General features: G+C 35.3%; 1 pseudogene; it reads right to left on the reverse strand.

The window, feature by feature from the left end:
- Positions 1-8,703: 8,703 nt before the first annotated feature.
- LOC132027524 (large ribosomal subunit protein eL20-like) overlaps positions 8,704-20,248 on the reverse strand; it is a 74,202-nt pseudogene continuing 62,657 nt past the window's right edge.

Genomic DNA, 20,248 nt, shown 5'->3' on the forward strand with positions numbered 1-20,248 from the left:
TGTATGTACTATCTATCTTAACTATTTACATGTTGAAAGACATTTGCTATGAACATTTGCGTATACTTTTTTGTGAACATTAGTTTTCATCTCTGTAAGATACATGCTTATGAGTATATTTGTGGGGTGCATGTAGGTTTATGTTGGTTTTAAAAGAAATGCTAAACTATCTTCCAGAGTTGCTGTACTGTTTGTACTCTCAACAACCATGCATGGGACATCCAGTTTTTTTCTTTATATATATATATATATATATATATATATATATATATATATATATATATATTTACTTTGACAGAGAGAGATCACAGGTAGGCAGAGAGGCAGGCAGAGAGAGAGAGAGAGGGAGAGAGAGAGAGAGGAAGAAGCAGGCTCCCTGCTGAACAGAGAGCCTGATGCGGGACTGGATCCCAGGACCCCGAGATCATGACCTGAGCTGAAGGCAGAGGCTTAACCCACTAACCCACCCAGGAGCCCATCCAGTTTATTTTCATTCTGAACATCAGTTACATGCTTTTTTGACTATCATACAAATCACGTGATCACTCTAGAATGCTGATTCTCAAATGACTTAGTTGATTATACCTAAAATCACTCAGGGAGCACAGACGCAGATGTCGCCATTATTATTAATGATAACAGCAACAGTTTACTGCATTTATAGTGGCCTAGGTTGGCCCTAGGCTATTTAGTTTCCACAATAACTCTTTCAAGTATGTTATTATTATCACCTTAATGATAAAAAAATTAGACTAGAGTGATTTAATAACTTACTGATGTTCACACATATAGTCAAGGAGAGTGTCAGTGTTCTAATTTCAGTTTGAATTCCAAATCAAAGCTACTTCATTCATAATATAAATTCATGAACAGAGGCTGGATGTGAAAAAAAAATGACAGTGATTAATTTGTTGGGATGAATTTCCCTCAGCTAAGGTTAGTGTTTACAATGCTGGTGACTAATTTGTAAGGTGAAAGAAGTTTAGATCCTCTCTCATATACCTTTGAGATATAAAGCTCAAGATACAAATTTATGAAGAGTAATATTGTTTTGTAGAGAAGAATGACCATTTTTGAGAGACGTCATTTATTTATTTGAGAAAGAGGGAGAGGGTGCGCACATTTACCCATGGGAACACAAGCAAGGAGAGATCCCCCTGAGCAGAGAGCCAGACTTGGGCCAATAGATTCCAGGAACCCAGGATCATGACCTGAGCCAAAGACAGACACTTAACCATCTGACCCACCCAGGCACTCCAAAGAATGACCATTTTAGTTAAATATATGTCTCAAATATTTGCAGGCCATGTTATTTTTGATATCAGAAATTTACTGAAATAATACCAATAAGAAAGATACTTTTAAAGGTAACGGAGACATGACTTTCTGTATATTAAATTTGGAAAATGATGTCTTATAGCAAACTTATATCTTATAGAAATTGTATTTTCTAGATAAGTGTTCCTATGAGTACTGGATAACCAAAAGACCATAATCTAATTCAAGATAAAATGGTTTAGTAGAAAATAATTGAGTTTTCTATTGCTTGCCATATACTGAGAAATGATGTTGTATATTCATTTAATATAATGAGAATCTCATTTAAATGACATCTATGTAAACATTTGATGTACCGAATGATGTTGGATTTGTACTCCGCTTTTGCTGACATGTTAGCATCTGTCTTCAATCTGTTAGAAGAATGAGCTTCCAGGTTGTTGTTTGTTTATTTATAATACTGCAGATTTTTTCCATGGCAATAGGAAAGACTTACTGGAAAGATGCTTTCTTCTAACCTTAAGAATTATAGTCTAAATCACTAGTTTAAAAGTGTCAGTTTGTAGGCTAAATTTTTAATTGAAATGTGTATATAAGTTACCTAGCCTGGAGCAGTAAGGTAAAGTATCACCACACAAATATAATCACTCTCGTGAAAAAATACCACTACTTAAACAACATCTCAGATGCAAAATCCCTGCCTATCTCCCCACCCCTAGGATTGGAAATAATCATTCATCAGCTCTGTTCTAACTCCTAATAACCCAAAGGATACTTATAAACTACATTCCCTTCCTTTTACATGTGTACCTTAGATTTGCCTTTTATAGGACTGAGGAAGAATGGTGAAACTTGCTACAGCTAATTTAATTGGATAGGGCAGAAATGTAACATATTAATCCAGTCACACTGAGAGGCTTTACTCATAACCTTCTGATACACTACATGTGTGAAGTGGGCTCTTTTAACACCTCACCATGTTCTGATATCCGAGGATAACTGTAGCTTTTTCCATCTTGCGATGGATCCTGCTTCCATTGATTGATTCTGCTCTTGGGCTTTCAAGTGGGGATAGCTCTTTCCTGCTTCAGGAAACTCATACAGTCATTCCTTGCTGTTGAAATGCCCTTGTCCAAACCCCAGTTGGCCATATCAATGCATCACTCAGCTTTACTTCCCCAGACTTCCAAATCAACATCAATGTTTCTGATATACTCTCTCATATTCTCCAGTTTTAATTTGTATGTATTATTACAAAATATGACAAATGTTATTTGCATGATTATTTGTTTAAAGGCAGACTTCTACATTAAAATGGAGACTCCATCAGGGAACGACAAATCTTTCTCCTACATATTTAGTGCCATGCCTGATCCCAGTTGTGCAGAAAGAGTTCAATAAATATATATTATGTGAATCAGCTTCCCATAAATACCTGCTCTGCTAGTTTATAGGAAATTTCTGAAAAGGTTGCTATTAAGCAAACCTTTTGGTTTTAAAATAGAATCCAAGGTCAGAGCAAGTCAAGGATCAAGTTTCCAAATGAGGTACTCATTAACTTTGAACAAAATTATACTATAGCTCTTTATAGGCTAGAAATACATGTTTCTTAATCTAATGCATGGACAGTATTATAATTATTAGTATAATTATATGATTTGGCTAAGGTTTTATGTAGAATTCTCAACGGAGAGATTCCCTCTGACCAAGTAAATTTGTTGACCAGCCAAGCTTTACTACAATTCATTCTGCAAAAATGGTGCAAATTCAACTGGGAAAAAAAAATCACACTTTTTGCCTTACATAGAATATTTCACTCCCACCTTCTCATAGGTGGGGCATTATGGCTATGATTAAGACTTTGAAAAATAATGTTTCTTGAATTCTTTAAACAATGAGGTTTTTTCTTGGGGAAAATATTAAAATCAAATTAGATTTGTTAAGGTATTGCTATGACAAAAATGATTGTCCAGATCTTACCTGGATAATGGATTAATGGTAGGAAAATCATTTATTATTTTATTCAGGTGATAAAATATTTTAATTATCTATAAATTTTAAAGGACCAATATAATTTGGCCCAAGCAACACTATTTATTAAGATATTTGGCTAGTTTTCTAAAATGTGTAACATTAATATAGCTTTGGTTTGGTATTATTCATATTTTCTCCTAAATTTTAGGATTAATATAGATATTAAAAATTTGTTTAATATCTTAAGCTTAAAAAATTCTGTGGATATTTTAAACATTTTTTAAAACATTACTTTCTCTTGGACCACTAACAGAAAATTAAGTCACCTGGATAAGTACTAAGCTTTTGTTGATACAGTAAGAAATTAAAGGTTTCAACTTCAAAATTTGACAATCTTGTAACTTAAAAGCATATTTATTTATTTTTAAGAGCATATTTAAAATATAGTTAAAATTATTTAAAATAATAAACATGAAAAGGATTCTAAATGACCCCAAATATGTAAATTATATACATTATATAAATTCTTTTTTTTTTTTTTTTTTTTTTTTAAAGATTTTATTTATTTATTTGACAGAGAGAAATCACAAGTAGGCAGAGAGGCAGGCAGAGAGAGAGAGGAGGAAGCAGGCTCCCTGCCGAGCAGAGAGCCCGATGCGGGACTCGATCCCAGGATCCTGAGATCATGACCTGAGCCGAAGGCAGCGGCTTAACCACTGAGCCACCCAGGCGCCCCTACATTATATAAATTCTGACTATAAGCATCATACTTTTTATATTTTCTTTAGTCTGTAAGGGCATGCTAGAACATGATCTCAGGCCATAATTTTATTATGATGTGACTCTATGATGACTTACGGTAAAATGAAGGTAATGCAAATACTTATTTAGGTTAATGTTCATTAGCATATTCTTCCCAATATGAAGAATGATGACTATTTATCAAAATAAAGGACCACCTGACTTAGTTTCCTGAAAGAAGTAAACAAAGTTAAATCTATCCTTGCATATATAGTTTCCTTAAGGTATAAAGCTATCTATATTTTTTACAAGAAAATAAACAACCATATCAAGAAATTTAAAGGATATTTGATTTTCCTACACCATGTCTATTCTAAAGTATGTAGATCTATATAATCAATACAAAACAAAATCAGGTTTCCTATCCATAACTGTATCAAGTAAAAGTAGTACTAAATCAGAAGGTCCTTGGGGATGCTGGGAAGAGATCACGGTCAACGTGATACATATGGCGATCACTTTATGGGTCTGCAAGGAAGAACATCAAAAAGGCATCCACCCTCCAGAACACGTGCATGTGTTAATTAGAAACCCAGACACCTCTCAAGTGGGCAATTCCACAGAGGATGCACCAGGGGCAGGGGCAGCAGAAACTGATATTTTTAACATTGATTAATGATTTTTGTCAAGCAGAGTCATCCCTTGAAGGGTACTGTTCTAGGGCAGCTCCCAATGTGAGGAGACTCCACTTTCATGGACATTTTAATGATGTTCAGAAAAGAGAAGAGAGGTCAGCATTTCACCCAACCTTCACTCAAAAGTAGGGCTCCTATTGCCACCCTGCTTCTACCTGAGCAATAAGCCTCCCAAGAATTGCTAGAAAAACCAGATAACAGATAAATGATCAATATTCTTCTCATGTTTCATATAGCCTTCAACTCAGCATGCTTCTATCATTCAGAGTTTATTGAAAGTTAGCTGAAAATTACTGCATGTTTTTCTGCCATTTCAAACTATTGAACTTGGAAAGCACACAGCTTTTAAATTAAATTCAAGGGAGACTAGTTTTTGCATAAAAGAAAAAAATTCTAACAGGTGTAAGAAAATGGGATTTAGACTAGGAAGACAAGTGAATGTTTTATGAAATTTGAACTGACTCACAACAATCAGAATACAACCAGCAGTGGCTTAGGGATTAATCTTTAAAGAAGACTGGTGACTGTGTCATGCTGATACATGCATCTCCCAAGAATTGACTGGCTTGTGTTTGCTTAGTAAAGATTTCCTACAGGTTATCCCAGTTAAGCTTGATAGCTTGTTAACAAAGAGTTCCTGCCCAAGGGCACCTTATAGACATTTCACATTGTACTAAATACCATCATAAAATTTACGTGTAGGCAGAAAACAATCTGTTTATCAAACCTTGCTGAGTTTCCTACCGTAGGTGCATATTTGCAAACCAGATTTACAACCCAACATGTGTTGGCTCATGTCTCAGACACCAAGACAATGCAGCAGGTGAAAATCAGACATTAATAAAAAGGGTGTAATTTTGCTGTAATTAGTATGAACTCCGAACAATTCTGTCACTTTGATAGACTGAGAATTATCAATTAGCATACAATGTAAAAAAATGCTTTGCTACTGGAGGTTTGTGTGGCAATGATTGTGTGAAAGAGAAAATACTGTACTATTACCCCACTTTAAAAACTGTTATTTGCAAATACATGTTTGCTTTATGTTTTTAAACGTTGTTAAACCAAACATGCCTAGCTTGTCCAAGATTATAAGATTATAATTGTGATTGTTTCTTTCTCTAAGGGAAGTTGGATTCTTCAGTAGAGATTGGCAATACATGTTAATAGACATAGTTCCATGAGAATACATTATATACCCACACACTCTAAATGTATGGGTTAAATGACCTTCTATTACTTGCTTGAAATTTTAATTCATAAAAATTGGTCAATATTTAAAGAGACGTCAGCATAGCAGTATGGTATTTTAAAGTTGGGAAAAGAGAAAATAGCAGAAATAGCAAAAGAAAATAGCAAAGATACCACTAGCTAAGACTAAAGCTGAGTTAATAATCAGGAGTGAGATTAGTTTTATAAGGTACCTTAAAAATAAACACAAAAACAAAAAGATACAACAATCACAAAACACTAATTTAAGGACAGATCATGAGGTGGATTTCAAAGAGAAGAACACTCACAAATAAAATAACAATAAAAAACACATTAGATATAATCTTAATTCTAGACTCTAGTCACCTCATTGCCATACACAAAAAATTTTTGATTTGCAAAATAAAACCTACATCCCTAATCCCAAAATTTAATCCATGGTTGTCACCACCACCACCACCACCACTAACATTATCACTATAATTATCACCACCCCCCACTGCTATTTCCTTCTCTTTCTCAACTACCTCCTCAAATATTTAAAAATATGTTATATGCCAACCAATTACTTAAGGACATAGAACTAATAAAAATTGAGTTTTGGCTACAATTTAAAGTCTATTTCTCCTAAGTTCTCAGCTCTTTATAAATGTTCTTAATTTACTAAAAAATATGCCTCTACAATTTCAAATGTGCTAAAAATGATTTTAATAAAAGGTTTTAAGCCATATGTAGAACAAAAAAGTTATTTCAGTTCCTAATTAAACATTGTTTAGATTTATATTTTTATCAAATTTAGCATTTAATACCCTTACTTTTGAGCACAAAAATAATTTTTTAAATTAAACTTTTTCCTTTGAGATATTTGTGGATTCATGTGTAATTGTAAGAAAAAAGACAGAGAGGCACCTGAGTGCCTCAGTTGGTTAAACATCTGATTTTAGCTCAGGTCAGGATCTCAGGGTTCTGGAAGGGAGCCTTGAGGCAGTCTCCAAGCTCAGTGGGGAGTCTGTTTTTCCCTCTCCCTCTGCTCCTCCCTCTGTCTCTCTCTCAAATAAATAAATAAATAAAATCTTTAAAAAATATATTTTATTTATTCGACACAACAGGAGAGAGAACAAGCAGGGGGAGCAGCAGAGGGTAAGGGAGAAGCAGACTCCCCACTGTGCACGGATCCCAAGGGGGCTCAATCCCAGAAAACCCTGGGATCATGACCTGACACAAAGGCAGATGCTTAAACAACTGAGCCACCCAGGAGCCCCTAAAATCTTTCTGTCTTTTTTTATTTTTGCTATAGTGTATTCGGAGATCTTTATATACTCTAAAGTCCTCTGTTGGATAAATGATTTGCAAATATTTTCTCCCAGTCTGTTTCTTATCTCTCTCTCTGTGTGTGTGTGTGTGTGTGTGTGTGTAGAAGAGAGACTTGTTTTTTCATCCTTTTAATAGTTTTGAAGACATTCAGTTTATTTATTTTTTCTTGTATGGATCATGGTTTTGATGTCAAATCCAAGAACTCTCTCCCTAGGCCTAGATCCTAAAGATTTTCCGGTTTTTTTCTAAAAGTTTTAAAGTTCTCTATTTTTACATCTTAAGTCTGTGATCTATTTTAACTTCAAATTTTGTATAAGGTTGTTTGTTGGGTTGATTGATTGAGTTTACCTGAGATGTCTAAGTGTTCCAGCGCCATTTGTCAAAAAGGTTATCCTTCCTCTGTTGAATTGACTTTGCTCTTTTGTCCAAAATCAGTTGAGCTTATTTGTTTGTGTCTATTTCTGTTCTCTATTTTCTTCTTTTGATCCTTATGTCTATTCTTCTACCTATGCCATGTTATCTTGATTCATGTAACCGTACAGTAGACCTCAATATTAGATTGATTCCTCTGACACTATTCTTTTTTCCCCAATACTGTTTTATCTATTCTAAGGTTTATGCCTTTCAAGATAAATTTTAGAATGAGTTTGTCTATATCGACAGAACATCTTGCTGAGATTTTGATAGAAATTGCATTAAACCTATAGATCAGTTTGGGTAGAATGGACCTCTTTGCTGTGTTGCATTTCAATACACAAAGATGGTACTTGTCTTTCTTTTCTTTTCTTTTTCTTTTTTTTTTTTTTTTGACAGGTTTTTCTTTGATTTCTTTTATCAGCTTTTTATAAATTTTGTTATACAAATCCAATTTTGAAGAATAAAATGTCCCTCCCACCCCGGTAATTTTAATTTTATAAACAAGACAAAAATCCAAGCAGAATTAGTTTAGGGGGAAAAAGGTTAAAAAAAAAAAAAAAAAAAAAAGGCCAGGTAAAGTGTTGCTGAGCCTGCAGAAGAGGAGGAGGAGGAAGAAGTAGGGAGAGCCAATAATTCAGGTGTGGCGAAAGTGCAAGGAAGGGCCAGTATACACTGCGTGCTGAAAGTGCTGCTGTGTTTCTACGGCTAAGAAAGCTCAGTTTCTGTGCTCGGCTGGTGGCCAGACAGTTAAGGTGCAGGTGTAGGGAATTTAGGGCGAACCCTAGAACCCGGTCGGGCTACAGACCTGGGGAGTATCATGGATTTACCCCAATCTCCCACCTTCACCATCATACAAGTGAAGAATGTTTTAACTTTCCTGTCCAAAGTTCTCAGAATTTCTTTCACTTTCCGGAGGTCACCTGCTTTCATGGTGTGCAGGGTGGTGGCCAAAGACCAGAACAAGTCCGACATGCGAACCGCAGGCTCTGTTTTGCAGACACCAGGGATATCCATCAAGTCATCTCTGTGGCACCTGTGTCCCTGGGTGAGCATGGGGTCAGGAGGTCATCAGTTATGCTAGAGGTGCAGGAAGGACCGCAGACCTTTTTGAAGTGTGCTTCTGACGGTCGTGTTGAAGTACTGTTTCGCTGTGAATACCCCATTCTTTTGGAAGTTTTCCTTAGGACAAACAAGGGACTTAATGTTAACAGAGATACGTGTGAAAACCAAGCTGTTCTTCCTAAAACAGTATGTAGAAGCTTCATTTTTATAAGATGTTAGAAAAACTATAGCACTCTGTCTTAAGTGTTGACTATTGTGTGTCTAGTGCCAATTAAATATTTAAACTTTGTTAGAAATCTGAAGGCATATATCAAATTATGTAAACAGTGGGAATTCAAACAGACTTGGGTTCTGGCTCCATATAGCTATTTTTGTTTTGGTTTGTTCTGTTTGATCCTGATCATTCTCAACTGTATATCATGAAGTTACATTTGCCATGCAACTAGATAGAAATTATTTTGAACCCTAGTTCTACTGCAGAGCTGATCAATGATTTTAGCTAATTTACCTCCTTTATTAATTTTCCCATATCTGATGTGGGAATAATGGCATCTGCTTCCTAGGAAGGAGAAATGATTGTAATGATTAAATGTAGTGCTTACAACATAAGCATTTGATCATTGGTAACTTACGACTTTCATAAGCTTGTATGAAGTGAAAGGGTATTCATATGATGGTACTAAGGTAGTGGTACAAAATGGAACAATCAGGATTTTGGAGTAGACATTTATAAGTATGGCATCATTTTAGAGGTTCTAGAAAGGTCTTTCACCCAAAATACCTCTCACAATCTTTGATCCATCCAAAATTCTCTCGTTAAGTTGAAGTTCTTTTTCTATTATTTTTCTTCTAAAATGCAAATACTCCTGGATAAAATAAGACATCAACACTTTAGTAGATACAAACAACATTTTATAAGTTGCTCTAGCAAAGTAGTTTTTGTATGCAGCATTTTATCATATTAGAAGATATTTGTTCATGTTTTGAAGCATTTTGCAAGAAAATAAATATTTTGCTGTCAGCAGAAGTTATTGTCAGATACTAGACGGGAATGATCAGAACATTCCTGAATACTACCACTTAGCTACACAAAACTGGAGGGAACAATTCTCCCTTGTTTCTCCAGATTCTCTCAAGCATTATTAACTATTAGCTTTGCACTTTTAGTTGTGTGGTTCGAGAATAAGGATCAGCTACCCTCAAATCCTCTGCAAATAAGTTGTAAAAATCCAATCCCATAGCTAGCTTATACGCTTTAATAACAGATATATAGTCTAATGTTTTCTAAAAAATCCCCCAAATTATTCTGGAATCTGTGTCAGCTATTTCCTGCTTCTGGAACTATAATGCTTTAATGAATTTCAACTTAAAAAATGTAGATTTTGATGTTTTGGTTAGGAAATAAATCCAAGTAGCTTTAGGTTCTGAGCAGATGAATAAGAATGTTTAAGGACATGTATACGCTTAAAAATTTTTTTAAACTTTATTTGCATTTTGATAATGGGGCAAAGCAGACTTTTGGCTAAAATAATGGCAATAGAAGCTACACCCACTGCCAAGGGTGCTTACTTTGGCTTCTCTAAGGTTGAATTTAGCTCAGAGCATGAACAGGCAATTTTATGAGAGATAGAGTACCAAGTGCTAAATCAAATAAATATATAGGTAAATGCCTAATGAACCTCTGAAGCAGATGTGGACAATTTCAATATGCTAATTATTATATAAAATTATTAGAGAGTGCAAAAGAAAATCATATTAAGGCATAGCACATGATATAGAAAATAGACAAAAGCAAAGCAAAAGAAGGCTTTGCCAAACGGTTTTGAACTGAACTTCGTTTTAAACATTTAGCATATGTATGTTCTGAATAGCTTCTTTCAAAAATACTTTTAAAGATAATTTAGACTGAACTACATTTCCAATTGTTGTGGAGCCTCTTAGAGCCCTTATTTTGCTTTTTTTTTTTTTAAATTCAGAGGAAACAAAAATTTTAAACTTTTTATAATGTCCATATGTTAGCATTAAATCTGGTACTGTAGAAAAAGAAACAGCCTTTATCTTTTAAAGGTTTCCACCTAGTGGCAAAGTTATTTTGAGCAAAATGTAGGACCTAAGTGATTAAAGCATATTGAAACAGTAACATTAGGCAAATGTTTCATCCTTAACCCTTTAGTGAAGTTGAGAACCATACATTACATACATTCAAGATGTTAAAAGCAAGTGATCCACTAAACGATGTCTTAGAATAAGGCCAGTTTTCTTCCTTTAGGTTTACTACATTGCTGCCTAAATTGCTGTTAAGGATGTCATAACTCGGGCGCCTGGGTGGCTCAATGGGTTAAGCCGCTGCCTTCGGCTCAGGTCATGATCTCAGAGTCCTGGGATCGAGTCCCGCATCGGGTTCTCTGCTCAGCAGGGAGCCTGCTTCCTCCTCTCTCTCTGCCTGCCTCTCTGCCTTCTTGTGATCTCTCTCTGTCAAATAAACAACTAAAAGAAAGGTGCAGCATATGATGTAGTAATTTTCTTTAAGATTACAAATAAAATATATATGCGGTCAGATTATTCATAGTGAATAATATTGTCCTGCAAATGAGTGAGGTGATGAACTCTTACCATTAATTAATCATACAAATTTGGGGAAGACTGCCTTTCTAGTTCTCCATTTTATGCTCTGTAAAATGGTGGGGGGTTGAAATCATATTAGGGACTATATGCTAGTAGGCATGGGCCAATTTGGCTTTTTGTGTATTCTGTTTAATCTGTACATAGTAGAAGAGGAGGTTGAAGGTGAAGGGGGGAGTTGAAAGTATTTTAACTTTTAAATAGAACAGGCAGTCTGTTGAGTTCCTTTACACACTAGCTGTTTTACTTTTTATGTTACCCATTTTGGCTCCAAAACTGCTCCAGAAGTAGATAACTATCATTTCTTTTTTCCTAATGAATGAAGAAACCTAGGCTTATGGAAGTTAAATGATTAGCCTGAGGTCACATAGCCAAAAAACGGAGGGACAGAGATCCTGGTATACTGTAATCCAGAAGTCAAGGTCTTAACATATTTCAAACTAGGGATATGACATCTATATTTTATTTATTTTTAAAAAGATTTTATTTATTTGACAGAGAGAAAGAGAGAGAAAGAGCACAAGCAGGGGGAGTAGGAGAGGGAGAAGCAAACTCCCCCCTGAGCAGGGTGCCTGACATGGGGTTCGATCCCAGGACTCTGGGATCATGACCTAAGCCAAAGGCAGAGTCTTAACTGATTGAGCGATCCAGGTGACCCCAACATCTATATTTTATAGTTCATTAGTCATTTTTTACCTTGCCTCAGTATACCTCAGTTTTGAAGATGCATGCATGGAAACAAAGAGGCCATCTTTTATGTGTAATGTTTGTTATATTTTTGTGGCTACTGTGATTTATATAATTGAAACATATTTTGATAAAGATAAGAGCAAAGAATAAGGCAGAGAATTGATATAAATTTTTTCCCATAAGATCCTATCAGAACTTCCGCATAGATTTGTGTAACAAAATGTTACAAAGCACTTAAAATAGAATTTGAAATATCTCTAAAACAAGTTCAGCATTTGGGTGACATACTTTTATGAAACTGGTCCTGGGATTGTAAGGCTGATAACTTGTTTATCAGGGAGACCAAAGAGTTCCCTCAATCACATGACCAAATGTAAGAAATATGGACTTTGAATATTTACAATATTTAAATCTATCTCCTCTTCTAAATATGCATTTTAGCAACATATATGTTACATCAGCAAGGGAAAAGGACAGGAGAGTAACTTTTGGATTCTTCCTGTGGACCGGCACATCTTAGATTCAGAAATCCAGTGATTAAAATGAAAAGATTACCACAGAAACTTGTATGTAATATGACTCATTCCAACAAATTGTACATTAATCATACTCAATATGTGTGATTCACATCAGCTCATCCTAAGGAAAGGGCAACATAGTGACTAAAATTTTCACATTGCTTTTCCAATAATATTTTACTGTGTGGTTTTCATGTGAAAATTGCTGAAGTCGGCCTTAAAATGCCAAAGAAATTCTAAGCATATTCAGGCACCTGAGCTCATTGTGCATTTGAAATTGCTCCATGCTCTGCTCTGAGTAAACTGACCACTGAGGTTAATAGTCATCAAGCTAGGGCTTTCTGACCTATTGGAAATTTAGATCTTAGCTTACTTTGTACTGCAGCATCCTCTGCTAGTCCTCCAAGGATTTACTGCAAACTGTACAAAGCAATTATGAGTTTGAGAAACGATGAAGCCAGAGAAAGCAAGATTAGCTTCCTAAAATTTGCCTTTTCTCTTTTTTTACTTTAGTCTTTCCCTTCACAATGAGCTAACAGAATGAGGTAGAGAAAATTCTCCCATAGTTTAGAAAGTTGAACCTCTTTCCTTGCTTAGGTGATAGCACTGACACTTCACACAGAGGGATAATTTACATTTAATGCTCTGGAAATTAATTACAGAGAATAAAGATAATTGTAAAAGCACCCCCAATATGCACTTCCAAAAATAAACAAACCACATCATGATTACTAAGCAGCCATCTAATGCTTAATTTTATGCACAGTGGGAAGGGCACCAATAGTCTGGAAAAGGATGGAGGGGAGAGAGGAAAAAAATACTAATTTGAAATATGTAACAGCAGAGGCAGTTTTATGTGGTAATGACCTGCAGCTTTGCCAGCAGGAGTGGAAGTCCTCAAAGCCTTTTGCATGGAGTCCAAGGATGTGTTTACTGGAATTTGGGTCTAGCCAGTCAGCCAAATGACTTAAATGATGATTTGACCAACTTCAAGAATTTTTCCTGTGCCAGTGGGTGGATGTGCCAGTCATAAGCACATTGCTTTTTATTTTTTTAGCACATTGCTTTTGCTGCTGTTATGATGAATTGGTTGTGTGTCATGAAACAAATTCCTTTGACTAAAATTATCCTTTTATATAGAAGACCGAGACTTGTTTACCTGGAGAGGAGTCACAATGTGATCAAATTTACATTTGATATTATTTTAGAAATTTGAGTGTAGAGCTCTATTTCTTTTAAGTGCTGCAGTTAACTTCAGTGGGGGCAAATAAAACCCTTTGTCATATGTTCCTACATGGTGCCTACCAAAGCATTTGTTGGAATTATGATAGAGGGCAAGAAGAAAGAGGAGCATGAGTAAATAATTTGTGTTCCTATGTCAGATAATCAATGAAGCTCCTGTTCCCTAAGTTCTATTTAAAATAAAAATCCTTCTCCCCTACATTCTCAGCTACAGACTAGGTAGCAGGAATCAATGGCTTATTCTTTCACAGGTTTGGAAGTCAGAAATTCAAAATTAGTATTGCTGGGATGAAATCAAAGTTGTGGAAGGGCCACCTTCCCACTGGAAGCCATAGCAGAGAATTTGTTTTCTCCTTTTCCGTTTTCCACTGATAGCCAGCATTCCTTTTCTTGTGGCTACATTGCTCCAGTTTCTGCCTTGATGGTCACATTTTCTTCTCTCTTATGTCTACAGTTTATCTCTACCTCTCTCTTATAAGAATACTTGGGATTGCATTTAAGGACCATTCTGGAAATTCCAAAATAATTTCTCCATGGTCACATCGGTCACATGGTCACATTGTCTTCTCTCTTATGTCTCCAGTTTATCTCTGCCTCTCCCTTATAAGAACACTTGTGATTGCATTTAAGGACCATTCTGGAAATTCCCAAATAATTTCTTTATTCAAAGATCCTTAATTTAATCACATCTCCAAAGTCCCCCCCCCCTTTTTTTTGCTGCAAAAGGTAATACTGACACCAGGGATTAGGACATGAACATCTTTTGGGTGAGGACATTATTTAGCCTACCATGGTCTACCACCTGGTCTACAAAGATTCAGATCCATCCCACATGTACAATATAGCTGTCCCATTCCAATATCCTGAGAAGTCTCAACTCATGAGAGTATTATCTCAAGTGTAAAATCTCATCTAAATATTATGAACTCAAAGTCTTAAATTGCATTATCTAAATAATCTAACTTAGAAATGAGTTAGAGTCTGGGTATGATCCAGTCTGGGACAAAATTCCTCTCAATTTCTAGATCTGTGAAACTAGGAAACAAGTTATCTGTTTCTAAAGTACAGTGCTTGGACAGGCCAAGGATTAACAGCTATCTACATTCCTAATCCAAAAGGGGGAAAACAGAAGGGAAAAAGGAGTTACTAGCCCCAAAGCAATTTCAGGATCTAGTCAGTGTTCATTAGATTCCAAGTGCTGGGAATAATCATCTGTGGTTTGAGGCTTTGCCTTGTGGCCCATGACTCTGGCCTCTGTATACACAGATCTGGTCTTTACTCTTATACCCATGACTCTGGCATGTTGACCTATGGCACTCTACTGGGAATTATATATCCTTCATTGTATCCTCTCTTTGTCCCTTACAGGCAAAGATGGCAGTATTTCTACTGGTAAATATTTCTCAATTCTTGTAGATCTCCAGGATCCCCTTTGTCACAGGGATTTATGGCAATAGACAAGAGTCCTCTATACCTGTTTTCTGGATAATCCCATCTTTATTTGTGGCTTCTGCTGAGATGGTTGAGTGGGTCCATGAGTCACATGCTTATGCTCTTTAAGAGCCCTCTGTGAGAGAGTACTCTTAACTTTTGATTGTTTGGGCACAATGGCCAGTGGTTGTCTAGCCATACCCATAGCTTTATATTCAGAGTTCATTTTCCTCACAGTAAGTCCCATAATTTTAGAATTTTTTGTAATGTAAAGAGCCTGAGAATTTCCCAAATCATGAAGTCCTGGTTTATTTTTGCTTACTACTTTCTTCCCTGAGTTTTCCTTTTTCCTCTGACATTTGCTATAAGCAATAAGAAGAAATAAAGCTGCACTTAAACCCTTACCTAGGAAATCTCAGTGAAATATTTAAGTTCATTGCTTATAAGTTCTGCTTTCAATATGGTAGGTCATATTTCTGCTAGACTTTCTGATGCTATGTAATAAGGATCACCTTTCCTGCAATTTTCAATAACACGTGCCTAATTTCTTTCTGAGCCTTTACTAGACGTGCTTAAGCATCCGGAATTTTATCACGAGTTAGTTCAAAGAAATCTAAGTTTTTCTATCATGCATCTCAAAATTATTCCAACCTTTACCCATTACTCAATCTCAAAGGCACTTCCATATTTTCAGGAATTTGTTACAGCAGCACCCTACTCTCAGTATCAAAATCTGTTTTAGTTTCCTGTGGCTGATATAACCAATTATAACAAATTCAATGACTTAAAGCAACAGGAATTTATTCTCTCACAGTTCTGAAGGCCAGAAATCAGGAATTATTATCGCTGGACTGAAATCCAGTTGTCAGCATGACCACAGTCCCTCTGGGGGCTCTAGGAGTGAATCTATCCCTTCTTTCAACTTCTGGTGACTACCGACATTCCTTGGTTGTGGCCACATTACTCTTCAAGGCCAAAATTTTAAAATCTCTGTTAGCTCCATCTTTACATCACCTCCTTTCTGTGTACGTATAATCTCCCTCTGCCTCTACCCCTTGACAAGGACATACATGATTTAAAATCCACGTGGATAATCCAGAATAATCTCTGCTCCTCATCACAAAAAGTTTTTTAAAAGATTTATTTATTTATTTGAAATGGAGAGGGCACAAGCAAGAGAGGCAGAGAGAGAGAGAGAGAGAGAGAGAGAGAATCCCTAAGAGAACTCTTTGCTGAGTGTGGAGCCCGATGCAGTCCTCCATCCCAGGACCCTGAGATCATGACCTGAGCCAAAACCAAGAGTCAGGTGCTTACTCTACTCTTTTGAGTGCCCCAACCCACAAAATTCTTAATAAAACCACATCTGCAAACACCTGTTTCCCTATAAGGTAACATTTATAAATTCCTACTTAGGTTCTGCTGTATTATTGAAATCATAGTGTCTGACTTTGAACATAGAATTACTCAACAGTCACTTTTATTTCTACTTGGAAATGAGTACTTGATTTACACTTAATTTTCCATACCCACTTTTTCCTGAGCTTTTCCTATCTTCATAAATGACATTGTCAGGTGGGTAAGCCAAAAATTTAGGAGTTGTTGTGAAGTTCTGTCCTATTATATTTAGTCCATCAATAAGACTGATTGACTAGGACCAAGATACTTTCTTCTCTCTTTTTCCAGTGCTACCATCCTGATCCAAGCTATTGCTATTTATTGCTGTTTATTTCTCTGGACATTAGCAGTAACTTCTTAAACTATCTCTCAGCTTTCATTCTAACCTCACAATCTACTCTTCCAACAGTGATCAGAGTATAATCTTCCAAATTTGGTGAGCTAATGTCAGTCCCCTGGTTAATACCATTCACTGGTTTCCCATCCATCCTTGGAGTAAAGCTCAGATGTCATACCTTTACTTAACATGCATCATGTAATCTGTAGTCTAATAGATTAATTTTCTCTTTCAAAAAAATGGGCCTCTTTCTTAACATACAATAAATTAAAATGGCCACTTCTATTCTTAAGGAAAAGAAAATATTTGTTAAAATGGGAACTTTTTGTACTTAAATAATGTCATTTAATTATATATTTAACCTTGCTTTATAAATAGTATCTTCAGGTACTTTTGAAAGATATTTAGAAATATGTGGTTTCAATTAAAATTAGATGAACTTTATGTTTGTCACTTAGTCTGTGGTGGGTATTTTACTAGTATGAGGTCTGAACCTACAACTACCTTATTAATTATCGCTTGATAAATGTGTTAAAGTTTTCATTTTAAGGCCAAAAATCAGCAGTGATTTATAGAATGCTTGCAGTGAGCCCAAATACATACACATAGTAAGTTGGAAGAATATATATTTCTCCCTGACCTGTAAAAATGTCTCCTTTTTCTATTTTGTCATTTAGTGCCTCAAAATTAAAGGAACCTTGTGAAAGAAATTATACTACTCCAAAGTCAGGATGTTGGTGCAAAAGAACACACACAAAAAACTGAGTTATCAACATTTTTAGTCATAGCTGAAAAAAATGGAAAATTAAAACATTATACCTTTTGCTTGCCATGTCGATAATTATAAATGTTAATACCTTTATTTTATTATTTTATTTTAATTTAATTTTATTTTATTTTATTTCCAGTACAGGTAACATACAGTGTTATAATAGTTTCAGGTGTACAATATAGCAATTGAACACATCTGTGCAATCCCTGGTGCTCATCACAAATGTGGTCCTTAATTTCTATTGCCTATTTCACTCATCCCCCCCTCCCCCACTCACCTCCCCTCTGGTAACCATCAGTTTGTTCTCTATAGTTGAGTCTGTTTCTTGGTTTGTCTCTCTCTTTTTTTAATTCCTTTTTGCTCATTTGTTTTGTTTCTTAAATTCCACATCTGAGTGAAATCATATGGTATTTGTCTTTCTCTGACTGACTTGTTCTCTTAACAGTATACTTTCTAACTCCATCAATATTGCTGCTAATGGCATGATTTCATTCTTTTTTATGGCTAAGTGGTATTCCATTGTGTTTGCTGAGTAATTTTATGGCTGAGTAATATTCCATTGTGTGTGTGTTTGTGTGTTTGTGTGTGTTTACACTACGTCTTCTCTTATTTATTTATTAATGGACACTTGGGTTGCTTCTGTAATTTTGTTATTATAAATAATGCTGCTATAAACATAAGGGTGCATATGTCTCTTTGAGTTAGTTATTGTTTTTGTATTTTTGGGTAAATACGCTGTAGTGTAATTATTGGATCATAGGGGTAGTTCTATTTTTTAGCTCTTTTAAAGTAATATTTTTTATTTACTTATATGATAGAGAGATCAAGGGAAGGAGCAGAGGGAGGGGGACAAGCAGACTCTGCATTGAGTGTGGAGCCAATGCTGGGCTCAATCTCAGGACCCTGAGATTATGACCCAAGCTAAAATCAAGAGTTGGACACTTAACCAACTGAGCCATCCAGGCACCCCACTATGTTTAACTTTTGAGGAACTTCCATACTTTTTCCACAGTGGCTGTACCAGTTTGCTTTTAATACCTACTGTTAACAAAAGTATAGAAAATGCAATAATTCAGATACAGTGTACTTGTACATTGTGCTTATACTTGCTCAACCATATTAGAGTTATTTGACAAAAATCATTGCTATCCAACTCTTTATATATTTGAATATAGCTCTTCCCTTTAACTTAATAAAATAATCAGATATGTGCAGGATAAAATATGTAAGGATATTCATTATATCATTATTTACAAGAATGAAAATACAAAAAATCTGAAAGCTTATCTAAGAATTTAGAGAATTGAATGATTAAATTATGTTACATTTATATGCTGAAATACCATGTAGCTATTTAAAATCATGATTTAGAAAAACATCCTATGACATGAACAAATCTTCAGGATATATAATCAGAGCAGTTACGTGCTTTATGATACTGGTTTTGTGAGACATCCACACATAAAAAGATCTCTTACCTGTTATCCCAATCAGTGATGCAGAATCAATATTCTTACAATTCCATGAAATTATATGCATACTCACACATAAGTGCTCTGTAATGAGCTATTATCTTTGTCAATAGAATATAACAACAATATAAAACACATTTAAATTAGACTTAAAAAATTGTAAATTGAGCCTTTCATCAAGGGGTGCTTTGAGGTGTCTAGGGGATATAAAGGCTAAAGATAAAGAATTCCTTAATTTCAAGGGTACTGATAGCGTCATACTGAATATGATACTAGTATTCATTCTGTGGAGGGCGTACTTTGGTAAAACCAACCAAATTCATGTGTTTAGGGAAATATTACTATTATAAATGTGAATACCTATTTTGTACCATAAAAATCTTATATGAGTATTAGATTTTAATAATTTATACTAAAAGATTCATTAAAATAAACTAATCTTTAAAAGGAGTCTGTTCTTGCTAAAAGAATCAGAGAAGAAATTATAGTAGACTCCAGATTCTGAGCACTTTTCTTACCATCTTTTTCATAACTATAATATCTTCATTCTTAAAAGGAACTTATATGGGGCACCTGGGTGGCTCAGTGGGTTGAGCCTCTGCCTTTGGCTCGGGTCATGATCTTGGGGTCCTGGGATCAAGTCCCGCATCGGGTTCTGTGCTCAGCGGGGAGCCTGCTTCCTCCTCTCTCTCTCTGCCTGCCTCTCTATCTACTTTTGATCTTTGTCTGTCAAATAAATAAATAATTTTTTTTTTTTAAAAAAAGGAACTTATACATCTGTCACATCTTATAAGTAATCCAAAAATTGTCTTCTTTCTGTGCACTCAATCATATTCTATTCCTTTCTTTGCTGTTTCTTTTTCTCAGAGCCAGAGTTATTGTTATCACCAGCTACGTAGGACTGTCAACTAATAAAAACCAAGTCATGTGCTTTCTAGCTCTCTGCACTTCTTCAGGGATGTTCTATGAAAAGAGTTTACATCAAATCCAAGAGAAATGGGGAGGAGTTGCTACTGCCTCAAAATTTGCTTAAACACTTTCATATAGAGTGTTACACAATGTGTATAGGTATTAAC

This window comes from Mustela nigripes, chromosome 12 (assembly GCF_022355385.1).
Source record: "Mustela nigripes isolate SB6536 chromosome 12, MUSNIG.SB6536, whole genome shotgun sequence".
Classification (NCBI taxonomy): domain Eukaryota; kingdom Metazoa; phylum Chordata; class Mammalia; order Carnivora; family Mustelidae; genus Mustela; species Mustela nigripes.